The 16,092-nt window shown below is 36.6% G+C and overlaps 1 long non-coding RNA gene across 1 annotated transcript in view; it reads left to right on the forward strand.

The window, feature by feature from the left end:
• Window positions 1-3,671: 3,671 nt before the first annotated feature.
• The window catches only part of LOC121734239, an 87,941-nt gene continuing 75,520 nt past the window's right edge, over window positions 3,672-16,092 (forward strand). The window contains exon 1 of the long non-coding RNA XR_006036683.1: window positions 3,672-3,794. This is a non-coding gene — a long non-coding RNA (uncharacterized LOC121734239). The remainder of the gene's footprint in view (window positions 3,795-16,092) is intronic.

Raw genomic sequence — 16,092 nt, forward strand, 5'->3', positions numbered from 1 at the left:
GATAGAAGAGTTTTTTTTTTATTACTATCAAGCAAATTTTTTTGTGAGTAGCTTTATTTGGATAAGAGGAACAACAATTTTAAATGTACTACCACTTTTTTTCACAATTTTATTTGAAAAAAAGTAGTAGCTAACAGAGATAGAAAGGATTTGATTTGATGATCCCAAAATATGTATTGTTCTATTTGTAGGAACTTAAATTATATAACGGTAAAAGTTTAGAATCATACCCAATAATTTAGGGGGCAGAGGACGTTTCGATTTTTATATAATAAACCCCGTTTATATATAAAAATCGAAACGTCAAAAAATGGGTAAAATTTTAATGGCAACCTGTACCAAAAAATAACAACTGGCTTCAATTATGATTTGACGGAGCCACGCTACGCGGGGCTCCTACTTCTGGGTGGTTTACAAAAAAATAACTACGATAACCTATGCCCGCTATGTATTTCCAGTCGCTCACTTAGTAATACAGTCTAGTCGCTCGGATAGAATTTTAATATCTGAAATAGATTAATCGCAATCCACATTTTGTAAGCTCGTTCTGGATTTTATTATAAATCAATATTAGTCGTTAGTTTAGTTTATTTTTCGCTTAGTCAAATTAATACCGCTCATGTTATTAAAACAGTATGTTCATCATAAGTCGCAAAGTAATTTTTTATTCGCTCGTTTTATTATTTCCCATTATAAAATGTCTTAAATGTGCGGCTCTTGACATGGTTACAATATAAATGGGAATTGGGAAAGGATAGAAACCCGAAAGAGTTTTAAAGAGAGTCTTAGGAAATGCAACGCAAAAATATATTTTTATGTTCCTGAGGTTAGCGCGTTAACCGTTCAAACAAACGAATTCAGCTTTATATAACATTGATACAGATATTGTGCCAACCTAACCCAAAGTGTATTTTGAACTTTAACAATAATTTAACATAAACGTGTGTACGCCTTATCGAGCTGATTACGAAATCCCACTGACAGCTTCCTCTCGGCTAATTGGAATCAATAATTCATATCTGTGCGTTAGATTTTAAGATATACGACCGATACATGATCAAAATTAAAGACAACATGTTTAAACCGAACTTTGAAAATGGAATAAAAAAGTTTTTTAAATAAAAACTTCTTTGGCGGTGTTCTGCACTTTTTTGGGATGAGTAAAATGTCTATCTCGCATTAAAATAATAATTTTGCAGGGGCAGCCTGGACGTCCACGTTCAGTTAAAGGGGTTCCTGAGCATGGATATCCAGAGAGGGATTCTCCAATGCAGTTGGTACCCTCCTGGGATAACAAATTGCTTTTCAACTGCGGCATTTCTAGGGGGGTAGGGGATTGGGCCTCCGGTAAACTCACACACTCGGCAAAACACAGCGCAAGCGCTGTTTCACGCCGGTTTTCTGTGAGGCCGTGGTATTTCTCCGGTCGAGCCGGCCCATTCGTGCAGAAGCATGGCTCTCCCACGGACAAACAAACTTGCTCCTGAATTGTTTTTATTGCAGTCAGTCCAGAGTGCAATCCGTTGTGTGTATTAAGGTTGATTCAGACTGCAACGCGACGCGTGCATTTCGAAATTTATATGGATTTGACAGATTCGCTAGACGTCTCACGCAATTGAAATCTGTCAAATTCATACAAATTTATGCCGCGCCGCGCCTCGCCTCGCCTCGTCGCGTTGCGGTCTGAATTGACCCTAAGGACTAACAAAAAACAACTCTTAAGCTGTCAACGACATTAAAATGTGAAATGGAAATGCAGGAAAATTGAAAGCTTTGAAAGAGTGCACTTTGAACTTAACTTTTTCATAATTTTTTCGAATGGTATTATTGAGGCTAGTGTTTTGTTTAAACGGAGCTTAAATACTTATTAAACTCACACGTAATAACAATTCGCAAACGACCACTACACGAAGCTCATTAAGCTCATTGAAGCTAATGACTTACACCACTGTAACCAAGAGCTTTGAGCGATTGCTTCAGTACTACCTATAACAATTGGAAAACATTGCTCTATTGTAGATCGATACACTCAATAACATACCTTAAACCCCGGTGGTAGAGTTTCAAATCCCGTTGCAAACAAACAATGGTTAATTTTCAATACGCACAGGATAGACAATATGTTAAAAACAGGACACCTTTTGGTTTGCAAATTAAGTATTCAGGTTCGGTAGGAAACTTAAGACAATTCGTGGAACTAAGTTTAAAGCTACTCAACTTAGCCCACTAATAAGTACTGTTTAAACCACAGTTAACTTTGTTTAGTTAACCCGTTATGACTATGATTACTGAGATGTTTTGAAAATATCTGTAAAACATTTAAACACCGAAATGTAATTCCTAGTGATTAAATGTAATTCACTTATTTTAATTTTTAGGATAATTATGATTATGTCGTGTTGTTTGAAATACTCTACAATCTTTTATAGAACTTTTATTATATTTAGTTTATGAAAAAGAGCTTTTTAAACGCTTTTGCAATAAATCTCACTAAAATGATTTCTTTTACACTTTAGCAAATTAATAACTAGGATATTCAAATCATTTACTAGGATATCGGCAGCCGTTGCCATAAAAATATTTATAAAGATTGTCGTTTGAAATATAAGATTAAAAATAGGTAGGTACTTAAACCATGTAAAAAACATAATAGTAATAAAATATACCCCATGTTAAAAAAACACAAAATATTATGCTACATAATACTATTATAATAATACTAGCTGCCCGGTAAACGTTGTTTTGCCATACAAATTGTTTCTAGTAAGCATCAATATAAAAAGTAGATAAAAAGTAAAAACCTTTTCTCAAGCTTTAGGCTTAACGAATATGTACATACAATCATATATATATATATATATATATATATATATATATATATATATATATATATATATATATATATATATATATATATATATATATATATATATATATATATATATATATATATATATATATATATATGGATTTTCAAATAGCTGGACGAATTGGGCTGATTTTTAGTCTTAAAATATTCGTAGAACTCCAGGGAAGGTTTTAAAGTGACACGAAGTTCACCGGGACAGTTAGTAATATATAAAAATCGCGGTTGAGCCGTTTTGGAGGCCTTCGCGTACAAACACTGAATTTTATATATTAGATTATGTTTGTTAAACTATAAAAGAAAATTCTCCTGCAATTTTCCCGGCATTTTCCTCGCTGTCCTTCCAAGATCGTGGGTGAGCTGTAAATCGTCGCATAATGTCCCGATATAAATATTATCAATAACGTTAGCGGTACTTTTAGTGTGGACTTTTATCGGGATCGTTAAACAATCAGTTGCGACTTGCGAAAGCCGCGCAAGTTCAATACCGGCGCAGTGCCCGCCTGCCCGGCGCACGCGCAGCCTGTCAGCACGCCACGAAATGGAACGCGTATGCCAATTTTAAAAAGTTAAAAAAAGACGCATAAAATATTTGGCCTAAAATAATTAAAAAAACGGGCCGCTAAAAAGTATTTCAGTGCCGGACCGTGGATTAAAAAAAACTTTTTGTGGGCTGGTGTTTTTCAGGATTTTCGAAAATTAAAAACTTAGAAATTTAAATTTACAGTTTTTGAATGTTTTGAAGTATTTAAAAAAATCGAACGTAAAAGTGCTGGCTGGATTTTTAGGTTATTCGAAAATTTAAAAAAAGTGTAAATTGAAATTGACCCTTCGAATGTTTCTGCGTAAGTGGTATTCAGTGATTTCGGTGGGAAAATTGTTGTGTTTCAGTGAAAGTGTTTTATCGTTATGGACTTGACTTTACGCGGTGAGTAGTAAAGTTCTGTAAAATTAAGTAAAACTACTATAATCTTAATCGAATTAAAATTTACAGACCTATAAACTTTATCGTTGTATTAACGCTATTTTGATCACGCTGTAAAAGCTTTTGCCGTGTGACTTTTCTAGTGTTTAAATATACAGTTATTGTTTTATGGCGATTAGGAAATAATTAAATTATTCTCAAACCTATAACCTACAGTGGCAGAGTGGCATTCATCGTGTATATAATATTATACGGGGCTAAGACATTTTGCTGTATTTATAATTTATGAACATATTAAGCTATATTTTGCTCTAAATTAATGAGAAATATAATTTAACTATTCACTCTTTGAAGGAGCCAAATATTTAGACTAAGATGTAGAGTTTGAGAATTATAGCTTTTACGAAATCTTGATAAGTATAACATTTTAACTGTGCTTACCTTGTTTTTCTTTTTGGAATATTTTCCATTTTTTTTTTGGAATTTCACTTTGGTTAAATACAACACTTGGATAAAATTGCAAACAACACTATCATCAATTCCTTCCTAATTTTACGGCTTAGGGGAGGAAAATACTATGTTCAAAATGTTGTCATTTTCGAACCAATCCTAACTTACATTCCTAATTATTATAAATTCGGGCTCTTAGGACATTTACGGACAGTAGTTGCTGTCCATGTGACCCGTTTGCTTGTTTGCCCCTTTATTTCATAAAAAAAATGGAATCTTCATAGACTGTGTTGATCATCAATCACTGACGAAATCATAGGATTAAGATATAAATAAAATATAAATTATTTTTAGGATATTCGTATGAAGCCATGCAAAAGTTAATTAGCACTAACGCACTAACATATTTTGTTGAGGAGCATTTTTCCTACTCCCGAATCCCGACGTTACGGCTTCTTTCTAGCTGTAGTGATCACTGTATATGCAATTCATATATTTTGTATGTCAAGTCTACTACGAGTATCATTATATATTTTAAGTCACAAGTGGATGAAGTAGGTAACTAACATGACGTTTTCTACACTTCTATACTAATATTATAACAAAGAGGTAAAGTTTGTTTTTGTTCGTAGGAGGTAATCTCTGAAACTACTGGTCCGATTGCATAAATTTTAACACCTAAATAAAATGGTGAAGATGCAGGTGTATTCCTGAGTGACATAGGCTACATTTTACGTTTATAAAGTTATTTTTTTTCCCCTGAAATTATGACGTTTTCAAAATTCCACGCGGGCGAAGCCACGGGCAAAAGCTAGTTTTTCATAAATGGAAGCTTTAAAACCAGGATAATGATTGGAAATAAAAAAATGGATTCTATGTGGACATTAGATAGACGATAAAGCAGGCAAGTTACAACTTATATATACTTAATTATATCGGTTTGTTGAAATTATAAGGGAAAAAATAACTACTTAATTGCCCTTAAGTTGTAAAATATTAGTTACGTTACCTACTCTATCCACTCATGTCTTCAATTCTGTCTGTCTGTTCTTATATGTGTCATATTGTATATTCAGTATCTAATATCTATAAATCGTTATTGGTCTGACCGGAGCAATAAACTGAAACAGCCTCAGTTACTCGTAAAGTTCATTGTCACCGTAATACTTGAGTTACTTTGTTTCTTTTATACTAATTTATGTTCACTAATCGATATTTACCTACTTCTTAACCCTCGACGAAAATAGAGGGGTGTTAGTTTGACGTGTCTGTCTGTCTCTACGACTGGCACCGTAGCTTCTAAACGACCTGCAAACCTTCAAGAAGAGAGCGTACCCCCTCTTAAAAGGCCGGCAACGAAGCAAACGGCAGCTCTTCTGATGTTGCGAGGGGAGGGTAAGGAAGGGAATAGGGAAGGGAATAGGGTAGGGGATTGGGCCTCCAGTAAACTCACTCACTCGGCGAAACACAGCGCAAGCGCTGTTTCACACCGGTTTTCTGTGAGCCCGTGGTATTTCTCCGGTCGAGCCGGCCCATTCGTGCTGAAGCATGGCTCTACCACGTAAAAAAATTTGGCTAATTTTAGTCGTCTAAGTCCAGGGAAGGTTTATATTACGAGGAAAATGATACAAAATTCACGGGTCATTTGTAGTATTCATATAAAAACTGCTCTCAGAAACTATACTACTCTTTCTCAATCTAATCTCGACGCTATCTCATGCAACTCATTCCTGGCCTTGTCTATGACGCGGGCCCCGACTCACTCCTGACCGTATTGTCTATGGCGCGGGCCCAGACGCGCTCCTAGCCGTGTCTATGGCCGTTATTTGGCCACCTCGTAGATAAGATACGGAGAAAGTCCCCGCAACCTTTGTGCAATCAAGTTCGTTACCGATACCGTCACGATTCCCACGTTTTGGGGAAATATCGAACATACATGTACATACTGGCAACATGGTGAGAGTTACTTTCTAAAGTTGTCCTAACTTCTAACTATTTACAAATTATTTAAAAGGTACCAACCAGATTTCTTTGATAAATAATAATTATTATTTTTGAGATGAAAACTTCTTCAGCGGCTATGTGCAGTTTTTTTGGAATGGTTAATTTATGGTCGAAAATTAGTAAGGCGGAGGAAGATTAGACCGCCGGCGCAGAGTAGGAAAGGATGTTATATCCTCTTAACACCGGGTGTTATGTATTCCGACACCAAAGTAATCGAAACAGAAGACTGTTTCATTTTCATTGGTATTGCTGCATCCTGGAGATGTTCTCCGTCCGACTTTTAGAAGTGAACATCTCGAGCTAGCTGGAGATGTTCATTTCTAAAAATCGGCCAAGTGCGAGTCGGACTCCGTACCAAATACCAATACAGAGCAAAAATAGGCATAAAATTGTGTTTTTGTATCTAAGGAGCCCCCCCTTATTTTTTTAAAATATTATTGTAAATACTAAAGTACACATAATTATAACAAAATAATGTGTGAAAAATTCAAGTGCCTACCTCTTGCCATTATTAATATACAGCGAAAAAGGCCTAAAAAATCACGTTTGTTGTATCTGAGCCCCCCTTAATTAATATTTATTTTATTTTGTTTGCAGTATTTGTTGTTATAGCGGCAATAGATTTTCACAATCTGTGAAAATTTCAGATGTCTAGCTATAGCGCTTCTTGAGATACAACCTGGTGACAGACAGAAAAGAAGTCTTAGTAATAGGGTCTCGTTTTTACCCTTCAGGTACGGAACCCTAATAAGAGCAAGATTTCGACTATTGTGAAATAATATTATAAATGTGCAGAAAGTAGTACTTTCAGAAGATTATACATAATATTATTGTAATGTATTCGATGACTTAAGACTACAGTATACACATAATATAATACTGTTTAGACTACAGTATAAAATATGTAATGGCGCTTAAACAATGCATTGTTTCATAAATTATCAAACTCACACTTAGATTTAAATAATCTAGTATCATTTAAAAGTAAGAATTCTCATTACTCGAATGTCTCGTTGATTCTCAGATTAAAAGCACTAATTACAACCGCACTCAGTGACGAATATTAATCACTTAACTGTAATTAAATGCAGATTTTGACAAAAGCCCCATATCTGTCAAACTGTTACTTTTTGAAGTTTAATCAACTTTAAGTGTCTAAACACAACGTGCCGAAGTTCCGCGGCGGAAGTTCGGCATGATTCCGCCTGCAATGTATTTTAAATTACCGATGACACCATGCCGAAATTCCGTCGCGTTATATTGTATGCGTTTGACATTGCTGACGTAATCATGCCGAACTTCGGCATGGTGTGTTTAGACACTAAAATATGTCTCTGAGTGCGGTTTGGTACTACTAATATAATAATATATTCTGTGGTGCGGTCGAAAGTCGAAACCCTTTTTGAACTTCCGAATCAGCACAGAGACGGCAAACAACCTAAGCTCAAGGAGCTTTTGTGCCAATAAAAGTGAAGAAAAACATAGCATTACTAATTACTTGAAAGGAAAAGTATGGGGCAACAATAGCACAATAGCTCAATTCAGTTTTATGGGGCTAGTGACTGAGCGCGGGTTCGACCTCCGATCACGATTGATTTGTTCTCATTATTGCTACAAGTTATAAGAAGTGGTTTTTCATTGTTCGAACTGCTGGATCAATTTTGATGCAGTTTGCCACTACCCTGTTTACTAAAATTTTACACAGCGAATGACGCATCGAATGTGCTTGTCTTTTTCTGACACATTGGACTAGACACTTGACGATGGGCAATGGACATCTGGTGATAGTACTATTTAATATCGCTGAAAAATATGCAGTTTCGTGGGATGCGGAATCTTTTTTGAGCGTACCGACTACAGCGTCATCAGCAACTTATCTAACTAAAAGCAGAGGCAGAGTCAGAACTATTCTTGAGTTGTGCAAAGTTATATCAATCTTCATATTAATAGTTATAAAATTCTTTATCTACTTTCTTAAGGGAACCTTAAGTTTCCTTAATTTTATTACTATTAACCCACTAATGTACTCCCACGGACATAATCATAATAAATCCACTTTATAGTTTTTAAATTTTACGATTATAGTGCACAAGGTAAACAATGAGCCAGGATTATTTATACAACACAATTTACGTGTGTTTGGATGTTTGTTACGTGGTTGGGCCATCAACTCATCGTCGGTGCGCCTGCGCACGATTTGTGCCGCCTGGTGAAGTGGCGAGGGTACACGTCGAATGATATACGGCGACCCCTCGCTCGATAAAAAAATATATTTATTACAGGGTGGTTTGTTTGGGAATTTGATGAAAGAAAGAAATTGAGGTGAATTGTTTAATTTGTGACTAGAAACTCGCTAGAAACTTACTAAAATAACTGTGTGCGCTTCCACAAGTAGACTCAGATAGACCATAGGTCAGGATCGGACCCTAAATGTCTCAAGTAAGTTATGCAGAGTGTAACAAAACTAAGTGATAAATACTTTAGAGAGTTTCTTGTAGAGAGTTAACTTTTTGTTACAGCCTGTGTATATACTTATATGCCTCCTTGGGAATTTTAAATATATCCGTGAAATTTTGCCTGATTAAGTCAAACTTTTGAGATAACATGCCAATATGCTACACTAGTGTATTTTTCCCTGCCAGAACAAAATCTTAGCATACCAAAATCCTTTGAAAGCTACAGGGGATTTTTTCTGGTACATAGCAAAACGATCGACTCGTGAAGTATTCCATATTTCCCTATCTTTAATCCTGAATAATTCCTTGGTGGAGCAAAACTTTTGATTATTACATGGCAAATTCTCTACTAATGAAGTAGTTCTTGGATCAAAACAAACTAAGCCAAAACGTCAAAATGCCCGTAAAGTATGCCAAAGCCGGCTTTACGAAAATATATTACGACTAGTAGAGTATCAAATACCCAATTACTTATTTTATAAGTAACATTATCGATCACGGTATAGCCCCCATCGGTTATAATAACGGCTCGGCTAATCTCCGCATCGGAATCACTTAATCGATTCATATTAGATCTATCAACACTCGGAGGCGTTGTGTTCCCTTATTTATGATTTCCGCTAGAAAATCGGTTTAGATATTTTCTCGAAAAATTTCCATATAAAGTTGTGGTTAAAAATATTAGGTTACATGCGCTAGAACTCCCTAAATAAGCGATAATCGAATCGATTTCATTCTAAGTTACTCGCAAGTCGCAAGTCTTTCCCACCATCGTACTCTACATATCGGGGCTCTACATATTTCTAATCAGGGTATTAAATGCCAAGTTTTTGAGGTTTTGAGTTTACCTTTCCACGCGCACGCATCGCTTTTGATTGAGTAATAGCGGGTTTACATTATTCCAATCCAGTAATCCAATCACGTGCTGGATTGGATCTGTGGATAGGAATAATGTAAACTGACCATATTGTCTAAAGAATCAACAAAGGTAAACTCAATGTAGATTTTGATTTGTTTGTTTGAGAGTACGGGAAAACTCGACTGCCCAAGTCAGGGCAAAATTTTTGCTGACTACTATTATGAAATCTGATAAGAACGTTGGTTTGGTACCCTGTGAATGCAACACAAAAAGATTCCGCGCAACCCAATTTGCGAACCCCTGCTCTAGCCTCTAAGGTTAAGTTAACCCGGTACCTACGACCAGTCAATTATTCCCAAAGATTATCAAAACAGTATTCGGAAATTTATTGTAATAGCTTCGGTATAAATTCGATCAGTTATAGCCACTCAAACAAAATGCTTGTGCTACTTTATAAGGGGGACTTTACACTGCATAGCTGATTTTATGACGTCATAAAATATTTATTTCCCTGTTCGGTTCGTAAATTAAATGCACGCAGTCGCGACATTTTACCACTAAATAGGTGTAAAATTATTTAATTTTCATTGTCAATAAAACAAAATACCTGTATCTATAGACTGAATAAAATTAAATGTGATTTAATAACATATTAGATTTTTTAACACTTACCTGCTAGTTAAACTAGGTACGTTTAATTTAACTGACTGGTAATTAATAACATGCAGAATAAGGGCACATGCACACTGGTTAATGACAGACCGATTATCGCCTCTGCACCTAACATAATATAATTATATCATATATCTAATGTCATATAATTACCGGTAACGCGTTAGAATATATATCATTTCCTTAACAAGTGATTACTAGACATACAAGCGTTTAATGCGACTATGTGTTGATATTTTAATCAGAAAAAAAGAGCAGTAAATTTATTTATCTGAAAAAAAAAAGATATGAGACCTTTTTAACTCCATTTAATTTTACGAGTACAAAATATCATCCTATTTTATGATGAACCAGATGGAGAACATATTTGATTGACGATTGATAACAACACTATCAATCAAACTCAATCGCTTCTTAGCATAAACTGAAAATCTGTAACTGTGGCTCAGTTACAGCGGAGCATAAGCGAAGGAAGCTTCAAACATAGGAACTATATCGTGATGTAGTTCAGATTGAAAGATAACAAGCGACATATTTATTTAATACTTAAATTATTCGAACAGACAAAATGTAAATAACACTTTTAACATAATAGCTGTTAGCTGGTGCTAACTATACGCCCATTACTTACCAGGCGGCTCATAATGATCGTAATTCAGCCTCAGGGCATTGCCAATCACCGTTTACACCGGGATTAATGTTGACAATATTTATATTGGCCATTTGAATACGTGTAAGGAGAAGCCAGTATTGCGATCATTATCGCCGTTTTGATTTCTATACAATTTAGCATTGCGCAAGCGCAGTTGATAAATAGACGCGAATGAGGGTATGTAAATAAAATTCAACTTGTTATGTACTTGGAAATTAAGTTTCATTATTTTCGCATAAATTGTATTTTGTGGTATCGAAAAATATTAATGTTCAGAACAATTACTTTTCGTACTATGTCGTATACTATTACTTTAAGTTTTTAACTGCTTTACGCTCTCTACAATCATAATTAACTATATAGGAAAATACTGAAATATTTTTTGTTCAGTCGTATAGTGTGTGGGGCCCATTAGTTTTTGTCTATGCACGACAAATTAGCGTGGGCATAGTTATTAGCAATAAAACAGTCGACATCTATATCTATCAGGTGGACATTATGGTAATAGGACATGCCAGGAGCATCTAGGATGTGGGCCGCAGTAGGTCGATAGTTCTTATTTGAATTTTATACTCGTAAATAACATGACAGTTATATGCTAGAGATGATCTTTTAGCTTTTAGAATAAAATTTAGAATATTAAGGGTCACATAGAGATGAAACGACCACAGCGATTCCAGATTAACCTTTTGCTACACGCGAAAGTATTTCAAAAGTTTTGTTGCGAAAGCGCGATGCAACTTGTAATAATTATGAGGTAATAAGGAGGTACACAAAAATCGTAAAGATAATCTGGGGGCACGGGAGTGCCCCCGCCAAGACGAGCCAAGCGAAGCGCGCAAGGGCACTACCTACCTTTTCTCGAAACGTTTCGTCGTATTTTTGAACCCTCGTAACTTTGGTTTGAATAATGTCAGATAGTTGAAATTTTTAAGATATAATGACATGGGTATTGTTATTAAATGCGCAAATTTTGAATATCGTAGCTATTATACTTTAGATTTTATAGGTGTCCAAAAATCCACAATTTGGTCACTGACTCACCGATCATCAAAACTGTTAGGGTACTTCCTGAAGTCTTAGAAAGCTGAAATTTGGTATGTAACATAATATTAGTATTATTATTTCCAGTTTCAAGGCCGTCGCCCCAGAATTATCAGTGATTGAGAAGAGTGCACTTTTTCTCTTGGGTTCACCTGTTCTAGCCGATTCTTTTCCGGACTATATAAATGAAAAAACACGGAATTTTAGTGAAAGTTTAGATCGTCTTCTCCAAATTAACAGTCACATGGCATTTACTCTGATTCGATATTGTTTATTCGTTCCAAAATTTACGTATGCTTTGCGGTGTTGTCAGCTCTGGAAGTTCCCAGAACTTCTCCATAGCTTAGATGACACCCTAAAGCATACGCTTTCCACAATTTTAAACATAAAATTTGATGAACGTTCCTGGACCCAAGCTACACTACCAGTAAGGTTCGGTGGCCTGGGAATACGAAAAACATCGGACACAGCTTTACCGGCGTTCTTGTCCTCGGTCCACGCAAATCGCGCAGTAATAGCCAAAATCTTAGAGCCCTCATCTTGCCCATTCGTCATTCCCTTTGCGGACGAGGCCAAAGATGCCTGGGACATTGCTAGTGCCGGCAGCGAGGTTCCCAAGAACACATCTTCCCAAAGGCTCTGGGACGAGCCCATCTGCGAATTGGTGCGTAATAAACTGTTTAACACGTCTACCAGCGCCGTTAGAACGGGCTCGACTTTTGGCCGTGGAGAGGTGGGAGTCGGGAGCTTGGCTGCAGGCACTGCCATCTAAAAACACAGGAACATTGCTGGACCGTAATACATTCCGTCTTGCCACTGCCCTGCGTCTTGGTGTCCCCCATGTCGTCCCCCATCAGTGTGTTTGCGGCGCGCGCGTTGACAGCTATGGTCACCACGGGTTGTGCTGCTCGCGAAGTGCCGGACGCTTTTCACGGCATCACAACCTGAATGACCTCATTCGTCGGGCTCTTGTCACTGCCGGCGTGCCAGCGATACTGGAGCCCTCCGGTTTGGCGCGCGACGATGGCAAGAGACCCGATGGAATGACCCTGGTGCCCTGGAATGTGGGTCGGGCCCTTGTGTGGGACGCTACTTGTGTCGACACACTCGCCTCGTCCCATATTCAGAGCACCTCGAGCTGTGCGGGCGCAGCCGCAAACCAAGCAGAGAACCTCAAGCGGCGCAAATATGAGAACCTCAGCGGAGATCTTATATTTGAACCGTTTGGGGTGGAAACTCTAGGCGCATGGGGTCCGGGGGCACATAAGCTTTTTAGAGGAATATCTAAGAAGCTTGTTGAAGCCACCCGAGACCCCAGAGCTGGGAGCTACCTGTCGCAGCGGATAGCAATTGCCATCCAACGTGGCAATGCTGTCAGCTTGCTGGGCACTCTGCCAGATGGGGACGACTTGGGCAAGTTTTTATTTTTATAGTTTTATTTTTAAAGTTTGTATATATAATATATCTGTATATTTTAGATAGTATTCTAGTTCTTTGATTTGTTTATTTATATTAGTACTGAAACAACATAAAAATTATGAAACCCAACTTAACCTATATCCGTACCATTATAGAGCAAAGTTAGGCAAAAAATTGTGTTTTTTGTATGGGGTTTGTTTTTTTATTTTTTTTTAATATTATTATTAAATATTAAAGTAAACATATAACTAAGGACTTTGAGAAAAAATCAAGTACTTACCTGTTGCCATTATTAATATAGAGCAAAAAAGGCAAAAAAAAACACGTTTGTTGTATGGGAGCCCTTTTGACAATGTGTAGAGTTTATAGATTCTCCTCGTGCGGCTGACACCTTATAATATTATTATCAAATATTTTGCCGCGCTTTAGGGTAAAATTAAGGTTTTTAGATTTAGGGTTGAGTATGTAAGGTTAGAAACTTGGCTCTACATGTGATCTCACTACTTTTTGATACGACAACTATAATATTATGTTCTCATCTTGGCAACATTTTTACATGAAAATGTTTTTGGTGGGATATTATATACTATGGACGCTTCACACTACGTCAATCTGGCCCCGTGCTAAGTACCTAAAGGACTTGTGTTACGGGTACCAGACAACGGAAATATAATATTTAATACTTTTATACTATACATATATTTAAGATTTTTATTATATTATACACATTATTATATACATTATATTTAATACACATCCATGACCCAGGAACTTTGAAAACTTTTTGTTCCTTCGGCGGGATTCGAACCCGCGACCCCCGGCTTGAGCTACCAATAGCCCACCAACTGAGCCACAGAGATCGTCAAACCATCGTGACTCTACCATCACATTTTGTTCTGAATTCTGATTTCGCAGTGCATATTATACTTTTTATATTCTCGTTATTTTATTACACTGTATTAAGTATATTGTTATGGGGGAAGAAAAACTATTTGGATCTTTCTTATCCCAGGGAAACCGCACATTTGAGTTACTTTTGTATTTTATTTGTTTGAACTGTGAGCAAACGTAGGCTTCTGCATAGGTTCTCCTTCTAATATTATTTTAAAGCTATTGCATAGCTTTTATCGCAGGCTTTGTGCGCTGCAATCTAATCAAGAAATTCCGTAACGTCGACTTAGCTATAATATATATATATATTAATATTTTTATAGCTAGGCATATTACTATATATTTTCTATACTAATTTTCGCGTGACCACACACTCAGCTATAATATATATTTCTGGTAGCTAATAAAATAGAAAATATATAGTAATATGCCTAGCTATAATAATATTAATATATATTATAGCTAAGTCTGTGACGGGCTTAACATCGTTTCAGTTTGGCAGACTGCACAGGCCACACTAGCTATTGCTATGGAACAGCTAGTGTGGACCAGGCTGGCTCATGACTCGGAGGTCGTGGGTTCGATTTCCGCGTTGGAAACATAATATTATTTCCAAGTTTGGTGAGGACTATGCAGGCTGATCACCTGATTGTCTGACAAGTAAGATGATCCATGCGTCGGATTGGCATGTAAAAAGTCGCTCCTGCGCCTGATCTCCCGCCAGTCGTGTCGGTCTTCCGTCCCACTGGGTTATGAGAGTAAAGGAATAGAGAGTGGCTCTTGTGTACTGCGCACACACTTGGGCACTATAGAATTACTCCTGCGCAACAGGCCTGGTTTCAATGAAACTGGCCACCGTCACCGAAACCTGTGTGGGGGGTTTTATATATGCAATAACTTAACCGCGGCAGTCCCCGAGTGTCACGCGTACTTTTTAGGGTTCCGTACCCAAAGGGTAAAAACGGGATCCTATTACTAAGACTTCAATGTCTGTCCGTCTGTCCGTCTGTCTGTGTGTCTCCAGGTTGTAACTCAAGAACCGCTATGGGTGGATTTCTGAAATTTTCACAGATTGTGTATATATCTGTTGCCGCTATAACAACAAATACTAAAAACAAAAATATAAAATTAATATTTAACGGGGGCTCCCATACAACAAACGAGATTTTTTTGCTATTTTCTGCTCGATATCAATAACTGCAACACATAGGCACTTGAAATATTGACGAAATACTCAGTTATATTTGTACTTTAATATAATCAATAATAAAATTTAAATAAATTAAATAATTAAGGGGGCTTCCATACAAAAAACACAATTTTCAGCCTATTTTTGCTCGATTAAGGTACGGAGCCCTTCGTGCGCGAGTTTAACTCGCACTTGGCCAATTTTTTTATTTATAATAATATCGGTAACTTATTTCATTCAATGTACGCGGCGTATCAATGAAAGTTTTGTGACGGCGTATTCTTCTGATTTATCATAATATTTGAGTGGGTTTTAATGAAGTATTTATATGCCATTCAAATTGCCTTCAAACTTAAAAGCCTAATTTCAAATTATGATTATAGTCATGTTAATGTTCACGAACATTTAAAAAATTAGCGTTTTAGATTATTGAGATTTAGGTACACTCGCGAGCAAATAAAAAGAAGCCATTCGTATTGTTGTACGTAAGAAAATAATAGTGTACGATATGCCCTTTACAAACTAGCTTCATTAACACATTAGATATATAATGCTTTTCCCCAAGAGGAGCCACATAGCTCCGTTACACTGCGATACGTCACTAACAAGTAATATTTAAAGGTCAGTAAAAGTTTTTGATTTACCACCAAGCTATTTCAATGTAT

Source organism: Aricia agestis, chromosome 15, assembly GCF_905147365.1.
Source record: "Aricia agestis chromosome 15, ilAriAges1.1, whole genome shotgun sequence".
Lineage (NCBI taxonomy): Eukaryota > Metazoa > Arthropoda > Insecta > Lepidoptera > Lycaenidae > Aricia > Aricia agestis.